This window comes from Camellia sinensis, chromosome 11 (genome assembly GCF_055761805.1).
Source record: "Camellia sinensis isolate YWXY chromosome 11, ASM5576180v1, whole genome shotgun sequence".
Classification (NCBI taxonomy): Eukaryota; Viridiplantae; Streptophyta; class Magnoliopsida; order Ericales; family Theaceae; genus Camellia; species Camellia sinensis.
The window spans coordinates 73,208,571-73,228,912 of NC_138971.1; the positions used below are offsets into that span (position 1 = coordinate 73,208,571).

Here is a 20,342-nt window from a genome sequence, read left to right on the forward strand (position 1 = left end):
GTATATAGTGGAACTGGCGATAACTCGTGCGAAGTATGGAAATATAGATTATATGTATTTTGTGTGATAAATAAATCATTTTAATTTTGAATTATGTCTTAACGCCGGCAAGTCATATGCCATCGGGGTAGATGTTAACAATAATTAACTCACCTTTGCCAGCTCGGCGTTAGTTGCCTTGTAAGCTGATTCGAACATAGCTATTTTCTCTTCGACAGCCAGAAGCAACTTGTCTATTTCTTTAGCGCATGCGCGCTTGATCTGGCTTTAGCGTGTTCGATGAAAACCTTTTCATTAGTTGCCACCAATTCAGTAGCTGCCGCTTGGGCCTTTTTTTCCTTGGCTGCCATTTGACCCTTCAGCTCATCGACTAAGGTTGCTGCATTACGATGCTGATGCCCGACATCGACGATCCTCTTGGTAGCCTAAATAAATAATAACAAAAAATGATGTTAGCAATTGAAGTTGCCACCTTAAGGGAAACTCTATTGGAAAATACAATTACCATGATTATCTACATAGCATTATGGCCTTAGCCATGGCCAAGCCAACCCGCGATTCTTTTCGAGGCCCAAATTAGCAAGATGGCACCCTTCACCTTTGGTTGGATGATAAAGGGGGCCGAGATGTCCATGGTGGGAGAGGTACGAGCCCTCTTCTTGGCAGGCTTAGTTGACTCAGCGGGGCCCTTAGAACCCCTTTGATTAGCCTCTTCTCTCGTCGCTTTGGCGAGGGCTATTTCCGTCGCAGACCCCTGGGGACCTAAGCGTCCTTCTCAGCCACAGGCACTGTAGGCAAGGGTTTAGGAGCCGACTTTTCTTGGCAACTACTGCTTTGTTCTTCGCTGCCATCTTTTCAACGTTTCTCTGTTTGGAAATTTAGGAGAGACATTTTTTCGGCTCCCATGTCTTCGGCAGAGCTTGTCAGATCTCCCAAGTCTTGAAAGATGAAGTCGGAGTCGTCTCAAGTAAGCACCTCAAGATTTGCTCAGTCAAAAAAGATCTCAAGCTCAGTGGACAAGCTGTGTCATAATTTAAAGAACCTTCTCTTGAGCATGATTTTCCAAAACCCTATGCTCGACTTTCATAACTTCGACACTTACGTCACTATTGAAATCGAATTAGCTCCTAAGTCTCTAAAGTTGATGGCATCATCGTAAGTATGTGCGACGAGACGATTCTCTCCTTTAGGGATTGACACGTTGTTGGCAACGGCAAATGTGGTGTATGTGGGATCGTAGTTTGGGAGGATATGGGCTGCATGACCTTGATCTTCACAATCTCTTTGGCCAGTGTAGTTCAAAGCCTTCTGAACTTGGACAAGTACCTCGGCATCCCTTGATTTAATGGTGTTTTTAATGTCGGTACCAGTAAAATTAAGCCCGATTAGAGGCAATTCACAAGGCATTTTAGAAAAGAAAAAACAATACAATCTACTCGCCCACCTGGGTCACCCTTAAGTCTAGAGATGGGTTCTGAGCAATCCTCCTTGGTTCCGAACTCCCAGTTACGACAAACCAAGACCATAACGTCATCAATGCTTTTACTTGAACTGGCTAACATAGTTACTAGTTTATGGTCTGTGTCCTTGGCTTTTAGGAAAAATCTTCTAAGCCGACCAAAAGACTTGCCTAAGGAGTAGTAGTGCTGAATAGCAGGGATGTTAAGGTAGATGCCTAGAATGTCATTCAGTTTGGCAATTCCCATTATTACCTGAAAGAAGTTAATGTTTGGTTGGGAAAAGATTAAGCCCCAGAAACAAAGGGCGGTTCGTAGTAAAGGATGAAGGGGAAATTGAACTCTCCCCCTCAGCAATGGCCAATAATGATAGAACGATGGTGCTTGTATATGTAATTTCTAGATTAAGAATGCCATCCTCAATGAGTTCTAACTGAACATCACATGCGATTTTGAACTGATGACGAAAAGTAGAGACCTTCAACTCAGAGAGGAGGTGCTTTAGGTAGTTTTCCATAAACCCTCACGGGTAGAAATCAAAAAATAAAGGTCGAAGGAAAGAGGGGACAACAATAAAAATGTAAAGAGAAAGAGACAGAGAACTTACAATTTTTTTTTTTTTTTGGGATTGCTTAGAGAGGGAATATGTGAAGTACACTTTAGATGAAGAAGGCAAAAGTGGGAAATCGCAGGAAATAGAGGGACTTTTTGGAAGCAAAACGCTGAGAATTTAGGGTTTTGAAAAAGTAATAAATGAAGTGTACGCATCAGAGTTGAAGTAGCGTACTTATCACGTACCCAAATTTTAAGGCAAGTAAACAGCCTCGTAGGAGCCAAGCACACCTACCACTTGGTAATTTGAAGTGGCCAAGAGCTTGGGGGCAATTGTGTGAGCCAAGTAAAAATTTTGCACAAACGACAAACAAGGGAATTTTTGCGAAAAAGTAGAAATGCAATGACAGAAGTAGACAAGAAAAAGTAGTCCAAAAAGATCAGTCAAATAATAGAAATGCAATGACAGAAGTAGACAACTATGGGACTGATCTTCTTGGACTACTTGTGAAGGCAAGTAACGATGCAGATGAGAATAAGAGGATTACAGTGGAAAATGTGGTTGATGAGTGTAAGGCCTTTTACATTGCTAGACATGAAACGATAACCACCTTGCTTGCATGGTCTGTTCTTCTTCTAGCAATCCATACAGATTGGCAAGAGGAAGCAACAAAGGAGGTCCTTGAACTGTTTGGCCAACAAGATCCAAATGCAGAAGGCATTCCAAGAATGAAAAAGGTACATTAACAATAGTGATCACAAATCAAATTAGATCTCCTTTTGTACAAATACACTGAAGAACACATATCATTCAATATTAACTGGACTTTTCTATTCCTTTTTGTATAGATGAACATGATCATTAATGAGTCTCTGAGACTATATCCTCCTATCATCAACATTACAAGAAAAGTTCAACGAAAAGTCAAATTGGGACAATTCATTCTTCCGGCCAATATAAATGTGACTATTTTGACATTGGCACTTCATCTTGATCGTCAAATATGGGGAGATGATGTGTATCTTTTCAAACCAGAACGATTTTCAGAAGGAGTTGCTAAAGCTGCCAACAACAACCCAGTAGTGTATCTTCCATTTGGTTTTGGACAACGAAGTTGTGTTGGCACAAGCTTTGCAATCAATGAAACAAAAATCGCTTTATCAATGATTCTGCAACGCTATGCCTTCACTTTATCCCCAACCTATAGTCACTCACCAGTTCAAGTTTTAACATTTCGTCCGCAACATGGGATTCAAGTCAAGCTTCATGCTCTTTAGTATAATATACACAAGTTTTGCTAATAAGATGTTTTATGGGTGAACGTAGTAATAAGTCTTTGCTATTATTAATTCAGTTGTACACTGTAATGGAATTTGAAGATTGTCAAACTATGGAGGAATGACAAATAAATTTGTAAAGAAAATAATATCATCACATTAGTTTGTTTCAAGCTAATCATGTGAGGGAGAACAACAAATATAGAACATCAAAACCTATCAGGTAGAGAAGTTGTATCGAGAATATAATGTAAGAAAACAATGCTTAATTCCCAATTATTTTTGCACTTGCTTCTTGTTATATAAGATTAGAGGCAATTAAGTTACATTGTATCTTAATTCATATGCATAATTCTTAAAACAATCGCATGTTAAAATTTTTAACTTTTCCTTAATTTGAGACGAAATATATATATATATATATATATATTTTAATTGCAATTGAATTGCTAAGAATCAATATGAAAAGCCTTGATGCCACTAAAAAGCGTGTATGAATTGAGAAGTATTCGCAAAAAGATTAGAGCATTGATGTGTATCACAGTGCGAAAAGCTTAGAACCAAATATGTACCACATTTCCAAAGATTTGTTACTCAATGATTGATACTACATATTCAAAAGAAAATGACTTTTTCTTTGTCTACCTTACTTTTCATTTTTACTTATATCAATATTCAATCAAAATGTCTGTTATACTTAATTCTTTAGTTTCTATCTGTATTAATTATGCCTTTTATTCGTTTAGTTTTTTCTTAGCCAAATTTCCCTAGGACAAGTCAACTCAATTAAGCCCTACTACTTGCGCAGGTTTGGTTTGGCTTTCCAAAAGCAACAATTTAAATTAACCCAATTAAAACCCACTCAAACATGTCCATTTATCATCATAGTCATCAAAGATTTTATGGACATGTAATGAGCCTTAAAAGGAAAGTTAAAAGTTAAGTTGGATAAGCTCATCTCTCTGCCTAATATGGCTGTTCATAAATCATGACCTTTTGCCCCACACCTAACCATCAAACATAGGAACAATATGATTCGTCATTCAAATAAAAAATATTAAGAAGGGATAGCAAAATTCATTTGATTGGAACCTCGATGTTTTGTAAGCTCAATCTTTGCAATCTAAAGTTTGCATCCTTGATAGTGATTTTGCTCTACTAAAGAAGTTCACCCTTCTAAAGAAGTATGTGTTGGAAAAATATATTTCCCATTGAAAGTCAATTTTTTAGCCAAAATAAATAAATAAATAAAATATATATTTGACTATCAAAATTAAATAAGTCTTAGCGGTGTGGAAATATAGAGTAACTAGGCATGCTCAGGCTTTCTCAACTATTGGGGAAGACGACTTTAAGGCCTCCACAAATTGGAACAGTTTCTTTTCTATGGACATCAAAGGTGACCCACACGATCCAAGATTCATCAATCACAAGGTCCATAGTTGTAAATCTTCAATATCAAAAGTAAAGAAAGAATGCAAGAGTCTTGATCCAACTTTCAACAAAGTTGGGATATTGCCGTTAGAGCTATAGGTTGATTCATAACCATAGTTTAGGAATCACATTCCAATCACAAAGTTTCTAGGCCATCAAAATGGTTTGCGTAGTAAGAAGGTCATTACAAAAGTTTGTTTTGTTATGATGAATCCAAGTTGCCCATAACAAAGAGACAAAATGAATTAATACATCATCATCCAGGACTTGTTTAATCTAGTTTTGAAACCAATCACCAAAGGAGATAGCCTCACCATAAGTGAAGTCAAGTCCCAAACTAGTAGTTCCCTTTCAGATAAGTTTGCCAATTTGTTTGGTCTTTTCTAGTCATTACTTTAAAGGCAAATTATCAATAGGTCCTACTTTTGGAACGTGTTATCCATTAAGTCCTATTGATAAAGATAAATTTATCAGTCTCTCTTGTTTTTATAAATTAATTTACAGTGACAAATTTATTAGTTAGAACATGTAGATAAATAAGTCTATTTAATATGATTTATTGGTAAGTGCTCTTTACTTTAACTCATAATAGAAAGTACCATGATGACAAGACATGGTTTGTATATGACAAAAAAGTAAGTCTATGTATACTTACAAATTTACATACAAGTTAATATTGATGTGGCCACATCAACAAAATTGAACCCACAACTTTTCTTAAGCAAAACAATGTGCACAAAAAATAAAAAATAAAAAAAAAAAAAAAAAAAAAAAAAAATAATAATAATAATAATAATAATAATAATAATAATAATAATAATAATAATAATAATAATAAATAAATTATTCTCAAACGAATAGAGGTATCCTCAAAGATAGTCACAATCCCACCATCCCATGTGTACTTTTCCTTCTAATAAACTATAGATGACACAACCATTAGTTGGTGTAGCCAGGGCCTTCCTAGCAATATGTTAACAGAGGTTGGGACGTCCATGATATAGAAAACTACTTGATGCTCTTTTGGTCCCACAATCACTCCGACTTTCATAGTTCGCATAACCTCTTTTTTGGTATTATCATATGCCCTAATTGCCTAGTTTGTTGCTGTGAAGTCGGAGGGCCTTATGCCCAAGGCATAGGCTGTCTGTGTTGGGCACACATTCACTATGAACCCTGTGTCAACAAGAACCACTGATACCCACTTGTCTTTGTACTTGAGTGATACATACAAAGGTTTGTTATGGTTTGATTCTTTTGGTAGCAAATCCTTGTCAGAGAATAATATGATCGGGGTTTTCTCTGTTGGCATATGTAGACACCTCATTTTTCACCAGCCTTAAGACTTTGGTGCTCTTTCTTAGGTACCCAATGATGAAAATGAGATGTGTTAGTCCTATGAATCTTTCAACAAGAAGTCTAAGGTTTGAGTCTTTAAACTATCCAAACACCTATTTTAGCCAAAATGTTTTTTGACCAAATGGAGTTTTTTTTTCAAAATGAGTTTGGTTGTGCAGTTCCAAACATTAGCAATATGTCCTGAGGCTCATTGTTGCTCAAAACAAAATATCATATGCTTTCAAACAAATGGAGTAATTGACACAGTGAGAATGAATGAAGAGATAAAATCCTCTGAAATACACACTTCTCCTTTCAATTTGTGCTAACTTTACCTTGTGTATCCAACGATGTATTTTATGACTGGCCGAATAACATATGATGGCCGGCTCAAGATACATTTGGCCGGACACTAAAGGGTACGACCAACTGAATTGTTTAGGAATAGAGCATTTTCCAAAATTTTAGCTTGTTCAATACACTTTCCACAAATATCTCAAATATTTACACCTAAGACTATATAAATAGAGCTCGACAACTCATTTCTAAGGGATGGAAAATTGACCTAAGGCTTACACAAGGCTTGAGACTCTCCCTCCTCTCTTTCTTTCATCTCCTACCTATCTCCTTCAACTTATGACATCCAAACACCATTGAAGATCAATCCTAACCTTCTTTCTGAGGTTGTTGGACATCCAAAGACATATTTAGAGGATCTTGAGGGGACCAACAGAGAGTTTGTAAAACAAATAAGCTCACTCTTTTTACGAGGTGAGATTGTTGCGTTCCTAACCACTTTTCTCTCTTTTTTTTCTTCATTTCTAACTTTATTCTCATTATATAACTATTGTAAACATGTAATATGTTCTCATGGATGTGGTTGGGAGTAGAAATTAGCCACCCATCCATTGAGTTGATAGTTTTTCTCTCTTTTCTTGCTTTCCATAGCTAAGACCCATTGTTATTGTGTATTTTGGAACCTTGTGGATGTGATTGGGAGTTGTGATTGGGAGTAGAAATTAGCCATCAATTCACAAGTTTGATATGTAGAATATAGTTCTTTCCTTGTTACACATCTTCTTCTCACATATCTCATTATCTAAGCACATTAGTCCATGTGTCTCAATCCACAGTCAATGCTAATGAGTGATAGATGTTGTTTTATAGGATAACTTGGATGATCCTTAGGATTTTTTGTTGAAAGGATTGTGTTCTTCCATTTTATTGGTTATTTTGGAAGAAAAACATGAGATTCTATGTCAACAGTATTAAAATCTCTCTTCTCAATCATTTGCGAACATGGAAATGTGTGGAAACACTCTTATTCCATGAACAGAAGAAGAGTTTTCAATGGCTTTTGATGAATCCCTTGTTTTCAAAGCAAATCTTCCACTACGAAATTATGATGACCCCAACGTATATATTATTTTTATAGATTATTTCATTGAGCATATTTGCATAATTATGTGTTTAGTTTGTGTTTATCTGTTTGTCTATGAAATACCTGTTAGAGTATTGACTTAGAATTCGAAATTGAAAGCTAAAACGGATTTAGAAACCAAAATTGACTAGTTCAATAGGTTTATTGGAATATTTAGAATCAGATGGCAAGTTTAATTAAAATTTGATTCAGACTAAAACAATTAGAATAAATTAATTAGAATTGATTATAATTAATTAGACTTAATCCGACTTAATCCAACTTAATCTAACTTAATCCACCATATATATATGTTATAAACATGTTATTGAGCTCATAACTACACTTAGCTGAGATTGTAGAGAGAGAGAGAGAGAGAGAGAGAGAGAGAGAGAGAGAAAGAAAGAGGAATCAACTCTAGAAAGAGAGAGAGTGAGAAGAGAATTTGAGGAGAGTTGAAGAGGAGATTCAAGAAATCGCTAGATTTCATCAAAATAAGGACTCTAGGTAAGAGATACAGTAATCCATGTAGACGTAGAATTCTGGAAGTCTATAAGATCATTTGCATGGAATTGGAAAGAAAATGTTAAAATCAACTTGAATATGGTCGGAATGAGTTAAATTTGGCCATGCATGCACATTTTATCATCATTAAGCTTAATTTTCTAACAATTCATGCATGCATGAAGTTCATACTTGTTGATTTTGAGAATTCTCCATAAATTATTCTCAATTGTTTATATTTTGACATTTTGAAAGTTATGAGTTGAATTCCTTCCATGCATGGTTGAATTACAAAGTTTTGGGTTTCATTTTGAGAATTAACAAAGGTTTTGAACTTATGATTTCGAATGAGTTGTATTTTTATGTTTTCTAAAAGTTTTTATGCTTTTGGGTTTAGCCATTCAAGTTACATAACTTAGACTCTTGTTTTTGAACTTGAATTCTATTATAGAAATTCCTGAATTCGTTCATTTTGCTCGAGCGATAAACATGTCGCTCGAGTGTACTTTGCATGCATCTAGAAGTTTTGCAGTCTTACAGGCTACTTGTGCGACAAAGGGTTCGCTTGAGCTATCTTAGTTTATTTTCATAGTTGGCTGAAGCGACCATGGAGCCTAGATTTTGACCAGCTAATACTTTATGGTAGGCTACATCGCTTGAGCAACCAAAGGTGAGCTCGAGTGAACTGCCTTGTTTTCAACAATTTTGAAACACACTCCCATATGCATGTTTTCATTCTTATGCTCTCTTAAGCATTCTTGGACATTGTTTGGACAACATTAATAAGGAAATGAATTATAAACACATAAAAGGGAATTGAATTATGTTAGAACGTTTGATTGAGACTTGTGTTACCATGTGTGCTTTGTTATGTGTATTGTGTAGGTGGACGCCCGAGGCCTAATATCGGTACAACCCATTGTGAGTAATACCTCTATAAAAATTGACAAAGATGAGCAAGGTAAATAGGTAGATGAAAAGAATATCGAGGTATGATCAGTTCTTTACTCTATCTTACTACTAGTGGACCCGATATAATGTTTAGTGTTGTATGTGTGCACGTTTTCAATCCGCACCTAAAGAGTCACACATCACCGCAGTCAAACGAATTTTTAGATATCTTGTTGGCACTCCAAATTTGGGTTTATAGTATCCTAAGGGAGGTACCTTTGAACTTTTTGGTTACTCGGATGCCAACTTTGCGGGATGTGGACTTGATAGAAAAAGCACAAGTGGTACTTGTCATTTTCTTGGACACTCACTAACTTCTTGGTTTTGCAAAAAACAAAACTCAGTGGCTCTGTCAACTGTTGAAACAGAACACATTGCCGCCGTTGGATGTTGTGCACAATTGCTTTGGATGAAACCACAACTTCAAGATTTTGGATTTCACTAAAATCATATTCCTATAAAATATGACAACACAACTACCATTAACTTTTCAAAAAATCCTATTCAGCACTCATGCACTAAACACATTGAAATAAGACATCATTTTCTAAGAGATCATGTACTCAAAGGTGACATTGAATTCAAATTTGTGCCTACAAATCGTCAATTAGGTAACATATTTACCAAGCCTCTTAATAAAGAACAATTTTGTTATATTATAACTGAACTTGGTATGATAAATACTCGTATATGATGTTTATTCTTTTAAATATAAATAAATAAATAAATAAAATCTAAATTTTAAAATATATATAATAATTATAAAAAAATAAAAAAAATATATATTTTATATATTCTCTCTCTCGCTCTCACTCTGTTTCTCTCTTTCTCTTGCTGTCTCTTTCTTCCTCTTATCCTCAGACATCATCTTCATCCTCACCATCATATACCACTAGCTCCATCATCCACAACATCATCCATAAACTTCATCACAAATATCTTCGATCTACATACATCCGCATTCGATCTACACAAAACCACATCAGATCTACATAAAATTCATCCGTAATCTTCTCTATCATTTCCATTCATTACCATAATCATCAACCCAAATTCCTCACTGATCTAACCAAAATCCATCCCAAATCTACACAAATCCATCACCGATCTACCAAGATCTATCTCCGATCTACCGATCTTCACTGTTCTTTCCAATCCTTTTCATCGAGGTAGATCTACATCACCATCATTGCCTTTCACCATTGTCACCGATCTTCATCGTCGTCGACGAATTTTACATCCGCCAACATCTTTTCCCCTATCAATATGTTAAAATTATTTTTGCACTTTGTTATATTTTTTATATGGTTGTATGTGCTCCAAACTCTCTTGGATTTAATAATCATTGCTTCTACCCTGTCTGAAGAAATTATTTTTATCTGTATTTTCTCTTTTTATGATAGTGCACTTGGTGTAGTTGTTTTTGGTCGGATCTTAATGGCCTTTGGTATTATAAATTGGTAATCTGTTTTTTACAATTTGTGTAATTTTTCTTTGTGCATTAATTTAGGGGGAGATTCATATTATGTAATTACATCAACGAAATAAAAATAAAACATAAAAATACAAGTAATCCTAAGAGGGTGTTTGTATATTCTATGCATAATTTTATGGGGAGTATATATAATTTTTACTCTATCTGCATCAACAATTTTTATTTATTTTTTGTTTTTTGCAAAGACAGAAAACCTTTTCAAAGAGAAATGCTTGCAATTTTATTTCAAAAGATGAAAATATTACTCTATTATATATAAGTTTTCAGAAGGCTTCACAGATTTTTTTTGTTTCACTTCTCTCAACAACCTTTCATGAGCCTCCTTTACATGCCTCTCTCTATTTTAGACTTCTATGAGTCTTGGCATTATAACTGTTGCAAAATATTGCTCCGCATTCTCCAACTGCGCATTTTTCCTTTCTAGCTCTTACGAATATTAGCCAATTGATGTTTTAACAAGCACACTCATCTCTCCATTGCTGATTTTCTTGTATTCCTATTTGTAATTGTCGAGCCATATTAGAAACTACAGTCATTGCCTGTGTACTAAGAGTCATAGTGTTATTAATAGCATCGATATCATTCTGATTACCAATAACACTAGGACTCTCATTTACAGGAATAGCGTGTGACTGCACCATTGGTAACCTCTCATTTGCCTGCATTACAAGCACCTCATGCATATCCAAACCATTGATGGCTATGGTAAGGAATGACATACTTACACAAGAAGGTAAAACAAAATTTTCTCTACCAACACTTGAAAATTTCGTATCTCTGCATATCATCCTTGTCACTTTTTATACACTTCACCGATCCAATACTCGATTTGCTCAAATGTTTTGTTTGTCAACATTTTGTGCACCAGAGATGCTCCAAAATCCCCATAATGATCTCGACAAGACCTAAGGACCATTATTATATTTTGCCATCTCAGATTATTTTATCAAATGTGTTTGTTTCCTATCTCCATATTTTATTTTGATGATGTCAAAGGGAAAAAAAAAATGATTTTGAATTGTTCTGCATGCATGTGCTTTAAATTATCAAATATCTTATGTTGCAAAATTATCAAATAACTTGTTGATTTTTATTTTGTGTCAAATCCATACAAATATTGACATCATAAAAAATGAGGAGATTGTTAATCATGTTGTTTAATTTTGATGATATCTAAAATATTAATTAAAAAATTATAAATAATATAAATGTTTTATATTATTTGACACAAAATATTATCTGTTTAAAATATATATTGTATGATATATTTGTCATAAATATTATTTAAATAAAAATATTTTGAAAATTTTACTATTCATGTTTTGAATAATTCGGTTGATCATTATTCTTCTTTTGACAAATTCGATGTGATTGTCTATTTTGAGTAAAATTGTATTATATCTTTTTGATACATATTGCACTGAATTCAAAACTATTTTGTATCTTTTTATATATAGGACATACCTACATAATAAGTATCATGAGCAATTGTTTTATGTTAACAAAGCTGGGGATTGCGTCTTTTATATACACATGATATTATATTCAAAAGTGTTGATTGAATTATATATTCAAAACTTTGGTGATTTAGCAAAAGTTTGACAAAGTAAAAAGGACAAAAAACAAATGTAAAGTTTGACAAAGAAAAAGTGGACAAAAAAAATATAAAGTTTGACAAAGAAAAGGTGTGCTAAGCTACTTTTCCACAGGCTATTCTGTCGAGGAGCATGTCCTCTTCCGACGGATATATTTTTGTGTATAAATAGAAGTTGTGTAGGGAAAAATTAAGAACTTGAAGAGAAAAAATCTGTGTGCTCCAAAATTTTGAGTGTATTCTGCTCTTTCACTTTCAGATCTAAGTATAGTCTTTGTTCTTACACTTTCATATCTACTCTTTCTGAGAGAATTATTGTAAAAGAGGGTTGACGTACCTTTTGTCCTTATTTATTATTTTGTGAAGGAATTTTGTAAGAATGAGGAATTTATTGTTGAGTGAGGCTCAATAGATAAAAATAAGACCTGTCAAAATCCACCGGCTTGGCAAAGCCTTGGTAATGTATTGATTCATTTTGATAGTAAAGAAATTCTCAAGGAGGTTCCTTGGGGAGTGGACGTAGGCCCGGCGTGCCGAACCACTATAAATCTCAGTGTTTTATTTTTCTCTTTCTGTCTCTCTTACTTTTATATTGATAATTATTGTTCTATTTTTTTATTTGTTAAAATTCTAAATATTGTGTTTATTATTTTTTAATATTGTAAAATTTTTAATAACCTAATTCACCCTCCCTCTTGGGTTGCCTACCTGGGATAACATGGGGGATCCATGTTATGCTCAACTATATATGCTGCGTGTGAATTATTTCTCTGGAATACAGTTTTGTATGCTGATTTAATACCCTTAGGCATGAGACATTTTGATGTTGTTTTGGGTATGGATTGGCTAGCTAAATATTATGCAGCTATTGATTGTGTTTTGAAACGAGTGATATTTCGACCTCCCAGACAAAATGAATTTTATTTCGAGGGAAAAGGGGTAGTTCCACCACCACACCCTATATCTGCCATGAAAGCCTGAAAACTAATGAATAAGGGTCGTCAAGGGTATTTCAGTAGTGTAATAACTGAACCAACTATAGACATTACTCTAGACAATATACCAGTGGTGGGAGATTTTTCTGATGTGTTTCCGGACGAATTACCTGGCCAACTTGTTGATAGAGAGATTGAATTTAAAATTGATATAATACCGGGCACACAACCAATCTCTAAAACTCCCTACCATATGTCCACTATTGAAATGAAAGAATTGAAAACTCAGTTGCAGGAATTGCTTGATAAGGGATTTATTCGTCCAAGTACTTCGCCGTGGAGAGCGCCGGTTCTTTTTGTGAAGAAGAAAGATGGGACCCCCCCCAACTATGTATTGATTACAGAGAACTCAATAAGCTAATAGTGAAGAATAAATATCCATTGCCACGTATTAATGATTTATTTGACCAATTGTAGGGGGCCCAAGTATTTTCAAAAATTGACTTGAGATCAGGCTATCATCAGTTGAAAGTTAGGGCTGAAGATATTGAAAAGACTGCTTTCAGAACCAGGTATGGACATTATGAGTTTTTAGTCATGCCTTTCGGAGTCACTTCGCAGCGTTCATGGATTTGATGAACATGGTTTTCAAAGCTTTCTTATATAATTTTTTTGTTTTCATTGATGACATTTTGATTTATTCAAAAAGTAAGGATAAGCATGAACAACATTTGAGAATGACTTGTCAAACACTTAGAGAAAAACAATTGTATGGGAAATTGAAGAAGTGTGAGTTTTGGCTTGATGAAATAACATTTTTGGGGCATGTTACTAACAGAAATGGTATCTCAGTTGACCCTCAGAAAATCGAAGCAATTGTTGATTGGCCTACTCCGACCAATGCAACAGAAGTTCGTAGTTTTATGGAATTGGCTGGTTATTATTGGAGGTTTGCTGAAGACTTCTCAAAGATTGTAGTGCCATTGACTCAAATGACTCAAAAGGGAGAACCATTGAAATGGACCGACCAAAGAGAATTTGCATTTCAAGAACTGAAGACAAGATTGACCACAGCTCTGATCCTCACTATACCCTCAATTACGGAAGAATTTATGATTTATAGTTGTAGACACCCTACTTTTGACTACCTGCAAGACTTGTGCGCTTTGTCCTGTACACTCGATGATGACATAGTATTGTGCATAATTCGCCTTCTCAACCAAGGTCGGGCGCTCAAAACAATCTTAAACCTTTCATATCTACATTGATTGAACCCCTGAATTTTATTTATGAACCTTGTGCTGCCCTACACTGAGCTTAAAACAGAGAAACAGTGGAACACTTGTGGGCCCAGTTGTGCCTCATTGAGGGTCGGCCGTGGCCATTTGGGGCCGGCCGTGCCTCAATGGCAATAGACACTGTTCTGTGCAGGAGCCCGCCAGCTGTCTATTTTTGGAGATATTTCCAACATATTTTGCTCAAATTCTATAAAAACGAGGTTATACCTCTATTTTGAGGGTTGAACAATTTAAAAAGAGCCTATACACACATTGAGAGCTTATTCTTCTTGTGCAAGCTATATTTGAACAAGCTTGTCACCCTTAAGCCATCTCTATACTCCATACACACCCTCAAACCTTAACCTTGGAACCTTGGTTGAACCTTGAGGAATACAATTCAAGCTTGAGAGTGTCTTAGGATTGAATTTGATCAACAACCAAAGCTTACTCCATTTGAGAGGTATAAGCTTGTAACTCTTGCTTGTGCTTTCATTTTCTATCCATTTCTCGTGTCTTTGTATTGTTTTGATCTTAGTTCAAGTGTTGAAACTTGGGTTTGAATAGCTACTAAAGGGTAAAGAGGGTTCACACCCTCTCTTACGCATTACTTCATAGCTCAACCCTTGTCTCTACACTCTTTTCTTTGACCTTTCAAACTGATTTTCAAAGTTCAATAAAGGTTAAAAAACATGCTTTGAGGTTCCAAAAATTGGAGAGGTTAACCACCTTTCCTTGCCTTTGTTTACTAGCATTTGCTTTGCCTTATTCCTTTCTATTTTTTTTCCTTGTTATTATCATAATTTTTTGCCACTGTTTTAGCCTATTAGAGGTTTCTTTTTAGATGTCCTAATTTATTTAATTAGTCCATGCTTTGATTAGTTTGCTTGTTGTCTCATAAGTTCGCATATATAGCTTGTTGTATGTTGTTCTTGGCCTTTCTTTATTTAATTTCCATGTTAAGAGCCTCATTTTAATAATCAACTTACCATTCATTTGTTTCATTTGAGAGTTGTTTCAATCGGTTGATGGTTGTTCAAAACATGAGCAAGAGATCTATGCTTGATGGCTTAATCTCTACAGAGGGTCATCGCCAACGACATAGTCTCTCTTTCATGTTGAGAATCACTTCCTGTTTGACATGCTTCTCATTTAGTGGACGTTATCTTTAGAGGACTTAATCGTTATAATGGACTAAGGAATGGAAGGGTCTAAAAATTGCTACAATGAACCAATCTACATAAAGAAAATGAGTCATATTGCTCGGATTCGGCAGAACGTTATGCCGAGTCTATTGTGTCAAGGGTCGTCTTACATCAATTCATGATGTTTCAATGAGCCTTGAAGTGTTCTTACCTCCCTCTTTGAGCTTACTCCATGATAGGAGGGAGGGGTGGTTGTTGATTCATTGCATTCATCAATTTTTGTTCAAAATCATGTCATAACTCATCAAGCAATCAATTTGCTCATTGATGGTTTTGGAAATGACTTCGTTTTCCTCTTGAAGCTTTCCATGACAGAGAAGAGTAGAAGGGATAGACAGAGTTCATAATAACTCTGTCTGCATTGTTTGCACTTTATAGCACAAAAACAAGGCTTTTCACAAAAATAGGGCACGACCGGCCTTATTTGGGCCTAGTCGGGCTTCAATGTTTGGTCAGCATCATGTTTTGCAGAAAACAAAAGGCAATGGCTGAAGGTGAAATAGAAAGGTCTGGGCAAACAAAGCAGTTTCTGGATGCTGCGCGTTCGAGCATTGTGCATCCTTGTACATCCTTGTTTGATGATTAATCATTGATTATTATTGTTGTAATTAATTATTATTGTTGTATTTAATTAATATTGTTGTAGCCATTGTTTATTTGTAATTGTTATAGCTAGTTAACTTAGATAGCTAGTTCATTTCTTTGGTATTCATTAGAATTTGTAAAAAGTAGTTAGCTTAGTTTAATTCATTCATTCAGTTTTGTAATAGTTAGTTTAATTTGGACACTCAGACATTCATCCGTACCCTCCTGCGTGAGGGTAAAACATGTAATAATGTGTACGTCTTCCAACCCCACGTCTTTCTCCCTTTTATTTACCCGCTTATGATGGATTGTGTAGCACATCATATTTTGTTTAGCATTTTCCATGTTTGCATCCACTTGTCTTGCATGCATCGAGGCTCAGCATTCTAACAAGCATTGTCGTTTATTACTTCATTGAATATGTGTTTAAAACTGCATGCTTCCAAATCAATTCGAATGTCATAATTAGTAGCTGAGCCTATTAATTGCATCATTGTATGTGTTGCATTAGTCATGTTGCATTGATTAGGGGCATGCATGTTTTCTAACTCTTTTGTTTCTTTTGGCTTGCCTTGGAGTACGAGGTGAGCATTTTTGTGCTTTAGCATATTGCATCCATGTGATTGTTGTCATGTTTAGCATGCTTGCCATGAGGCTAAGTTCTTAATTGATATACTTGCTTGAATGCCTGTGGATGAAGGCTAATTGCTTGAATTGGAATAATTTGAGTAATGTGCATATGCGATCACTTTTTCAAGTGGTACATATTCAAAACAATTTTAAAAACAAATATGAAATCAAAGTGTTCCAATTTTTGGAAATTAGTCTATACTTGGGTGCAACACATAGTAATGTTAGCCTAATAACCGGAATAAGAGCATATAATGTAAATAAGATTTGAAACGCTCCAACTTTTTAATTACTTGAAAATATTACCAAAAGCCTGTAATTTAGGTCCATATATATATATATATATAAGTCTATTATCCTTGAGTAATAGAAACAAAATAATACATGTTCTCTCTTTCAATGTCTACAACAATAATAATAATAAATGCCAAGCTTCCACTGCGGAGCTACAAATAAATAATTACAAACATCAATGTACAATATTTATTTCTTTCACATCTATAATGAAATTACATATAAAAGACACATGGACTTCTTAACTCTCCAACCAATAAATCTAAATTCTCTTCCTGTAAAAAAAAAAAAAAAATGAAACAACAAGGGATAAGTATAATTGCCCAGTAAGAATCTCATAGTTCTACAGCAATAACTAACACACAGATAAAAATGATCGTGCATGCAGTGTGATACCATATAGTAAGGTGACGTTCAGTAATTTCAAAATATTACATGTAAATTACCTTTGTCTCAAAATGTATTTGAATATTTAAAGAAAACTCCTAGTCATAACAATTATCCCTCATTGTTAGAAAACCATAAACCCTTTTTGAAAATAAATATGTTTACGGAACAACATCATTTTAAATTCATTAACCCAATTCCAAAGTATTCCTCATTTCTTTTCTATTTACTTTTTTATTATTCAAAATTATTATGACTCCATAACTTCAAAGTTTAAGTTCCCTTAATACTACAAAAATAACCCTCATACACTCTATCATCACTTGTCTATCCATTATTGCTACAACTCCATAACGTAGAAGTCCAAATCTCCTTTTTGTTCAATAATAATTCTCCTACACTCAACTCCTACTTGTCTAACAACTACGTCACATCCACATTTGCATTATCAATTATAATTCAACATAACATAAGAATAATAAACCCATTTAATTCAATTTCTCAATTAATTACAACAAAAAAAAAAACTTTTAATCTTTCCTTATTGTAGATACCCCATTTTTGACCGTCCTCAAGACATGGATGTTCTTGCGGGGTACATCCAGCAACAAGTTTGATCGCTCGTCGAGTATTCAACTTTCGGGACAGAATGCTCCAGGTTTGATGCTTCCAGACCCTATTTCCATTCTCTCTCATATTTGGACCATGTGTTGGTCTTTGCATATTGGTGTTCTTGATGGCTTGCCGGCCATGGTATGGCACTACTGGCCACAAATAGGCCCTGCTGGCCATCAATGAGGCACTGTTGGCCACCACTGATGACAGGTCGGCCGCCCTTATTTCAACAGATATATTTTAGATATTTTTGAGCCAGCTATTTGTAGGATGGACCATCTTCTTGCACGTGGATGGCTGGATCTTCTTGCATTGCTTTTGCATCTCCTATATATTGAAGCCATCCTCTAGCATGAAAAGGGTGACAAAAAACTTGGCTGAGATATTTCTCTCTCTCTCTCTAGAATCCTCTCTCTCTATATTTTAGCCCTTGAAAGTGTGTTTTCTCTTCATATTTACACTAGCACTCTTAGCCAAACACCTTAACCTTAGGCTTGAGGTTCTTGGAGGCCTTGTTGGAGCTCCTTGGAGTGATTTTGGCACAGAAGCTGGCTGATTACTTGCTGTTTTAAAGTTGTGCATCAAGGGTGAGTGTCTTCCCTTTTTAAGATTTATTTTGATCAAGTGTTTGGCCATCTTTGCATGCTTCTTTTGTCTTAGCTTTCAACTATAAAAACTTCTATTTTTTAGTGTTAAAAATGGTTGTTTAAGGTCTTGTTGGAGTTAGAGGTGTTCTTCTCTTTTTGTAGCTTATTTGCTAAGCTTTGTGCTATCTTTTAAGGCCTTTAAAACTATCTCTTTTTGGCCTTTTAATCACTGAATTCCAAAGGAATTTCAGGGGTGGAAAGGTGGTTTTGAGGTCCCAAAAAGGAGGGCAGTTTGTGACTTTTTGGACCTATCATAACTCTGTTTTTGGTTGGCTTGGTCACCTTTTGTATGCTTCTTGCACTTGTAGTGTAATCCTACTTGTTAGCCTTGCAAAGTAGCATGTTTTTGTAGCTTGAATTGGCTTAGTTCAAGCATGTTTTTGGTGTTATTTTGGCATGTTGTAAACCTGTTTTGGCTTGGTTGAGTTATCTCCTGCATGCTTCTTACACTTGTAGTGTAACCTTGCTAACTAACTTTGCATGCTTGCCACTTTAGCTTATCATTCTAGCTTATTTTGGCTTTACTCCAGCATGCTTTTATTCATGTTTTAGCATGCTTTAACCCTGTTTTGAGTGGTTTAGGTCATATGAGACTTGCTTTTTAAGGCTATAGTGTAAATGGCTTTGACTAGTTTTGAGTTTCGAAGTCTTTACCATGCTAAGCTTGAGGTATTTGCGTGTTTTGGCATCATTTGACATGTTATTTTAGAGCATATATTTCTGTCACACTTCCATAATTTTCACCCTTTAAGTAATCTTGAGAGTTGTACCTTATGCCTTGTTTGTGGGTCAATGCATGAGCATGCATTTCTTGCCTTTCATGCTATCATTTCAGCCCTTTACGGCCACTGTTTCGACATGTTTGAGGTCTGTTTAGGGCTAGTTTAGCCCTTTGAGCATTGTGTTGCATGGTTCTAGTGTTGTGTCCTTCACTAGTTTCAATGCTTAAGTCTTCTAGCATGTTGTGCATGCGTTGTCTGCATGTTAGAGTCTCGTTTCTCCTGTCATATCATGCATTGAATATCTGCCACCTTCCTCATTTCTTCATTCTTCAATTTTCTTTGAGGGTGGTTTGGCCTCAAGGTTGTGTTTAAACATGAGGTAAGATTGGTGCTTAAATGGCTTTAACCCTCTTTTGAGGGTTCTTCCTAGTCAAAGGCACCATCCCTCTCATGCCTTAAACTCCTCTTTTCTGGTTGACCCCTTATCATCAGAGGACTTTCACATTTGGACTTAATCGATTAAAGAATGGATTGGTAATGTTAAGATGTGCAAACAAAATCAATCAAGTAAAATGTGCCAAGATAAGCATGTTGCATGTTTACATTGCATCATGTTCAACCGGACGTTATGTTGAGCACGAGGTGAATTGGTCCATTTCATACTCAAAGTGATGAAAATGAGTCAATTCCCTTGTCTCCATTGCCTTTGATCTCCCATGATAAGGTAATGACCCTAGAGTCTTGTTTGCATTGCATTTATTGAATTTGTGCAAATTGGATCTTTGGCTATCATGTATTGAGATGCTTGATTGATGGTTTTGGATCCAATTATGCCTCTCCCTTGATGTTTTGAGATGATATGGAGGGGCATAGTACATACATGTTCTTGGTAGACCCTCCATTTCCTCTGTTTTGTGCTCTATTGCAGTTTGGTGTCACAGCACACCAGTGGCCGGCACCCTCTTATTGTTGGCTGGCACCCCTTCATCCTTGGCTGGCAGTGCACATCCTTGGCCGACAGG

General features: G+C 35.4%; 1 pseudogene; it reads left to right on the forward strand.

The window, feature by feature from the left end:
- Positions 1-2,471: 2,471 nt before the first annotated feature.
- Positions 2,472-3,287, forward strand: LOC114280900 (cytochrome P450 CYP749A22 pseudogene; annotated as a pseudogene).
- The last annotated feature ends 17,055 nt before the right edge of the window (positions 3,288-20,342 follow it).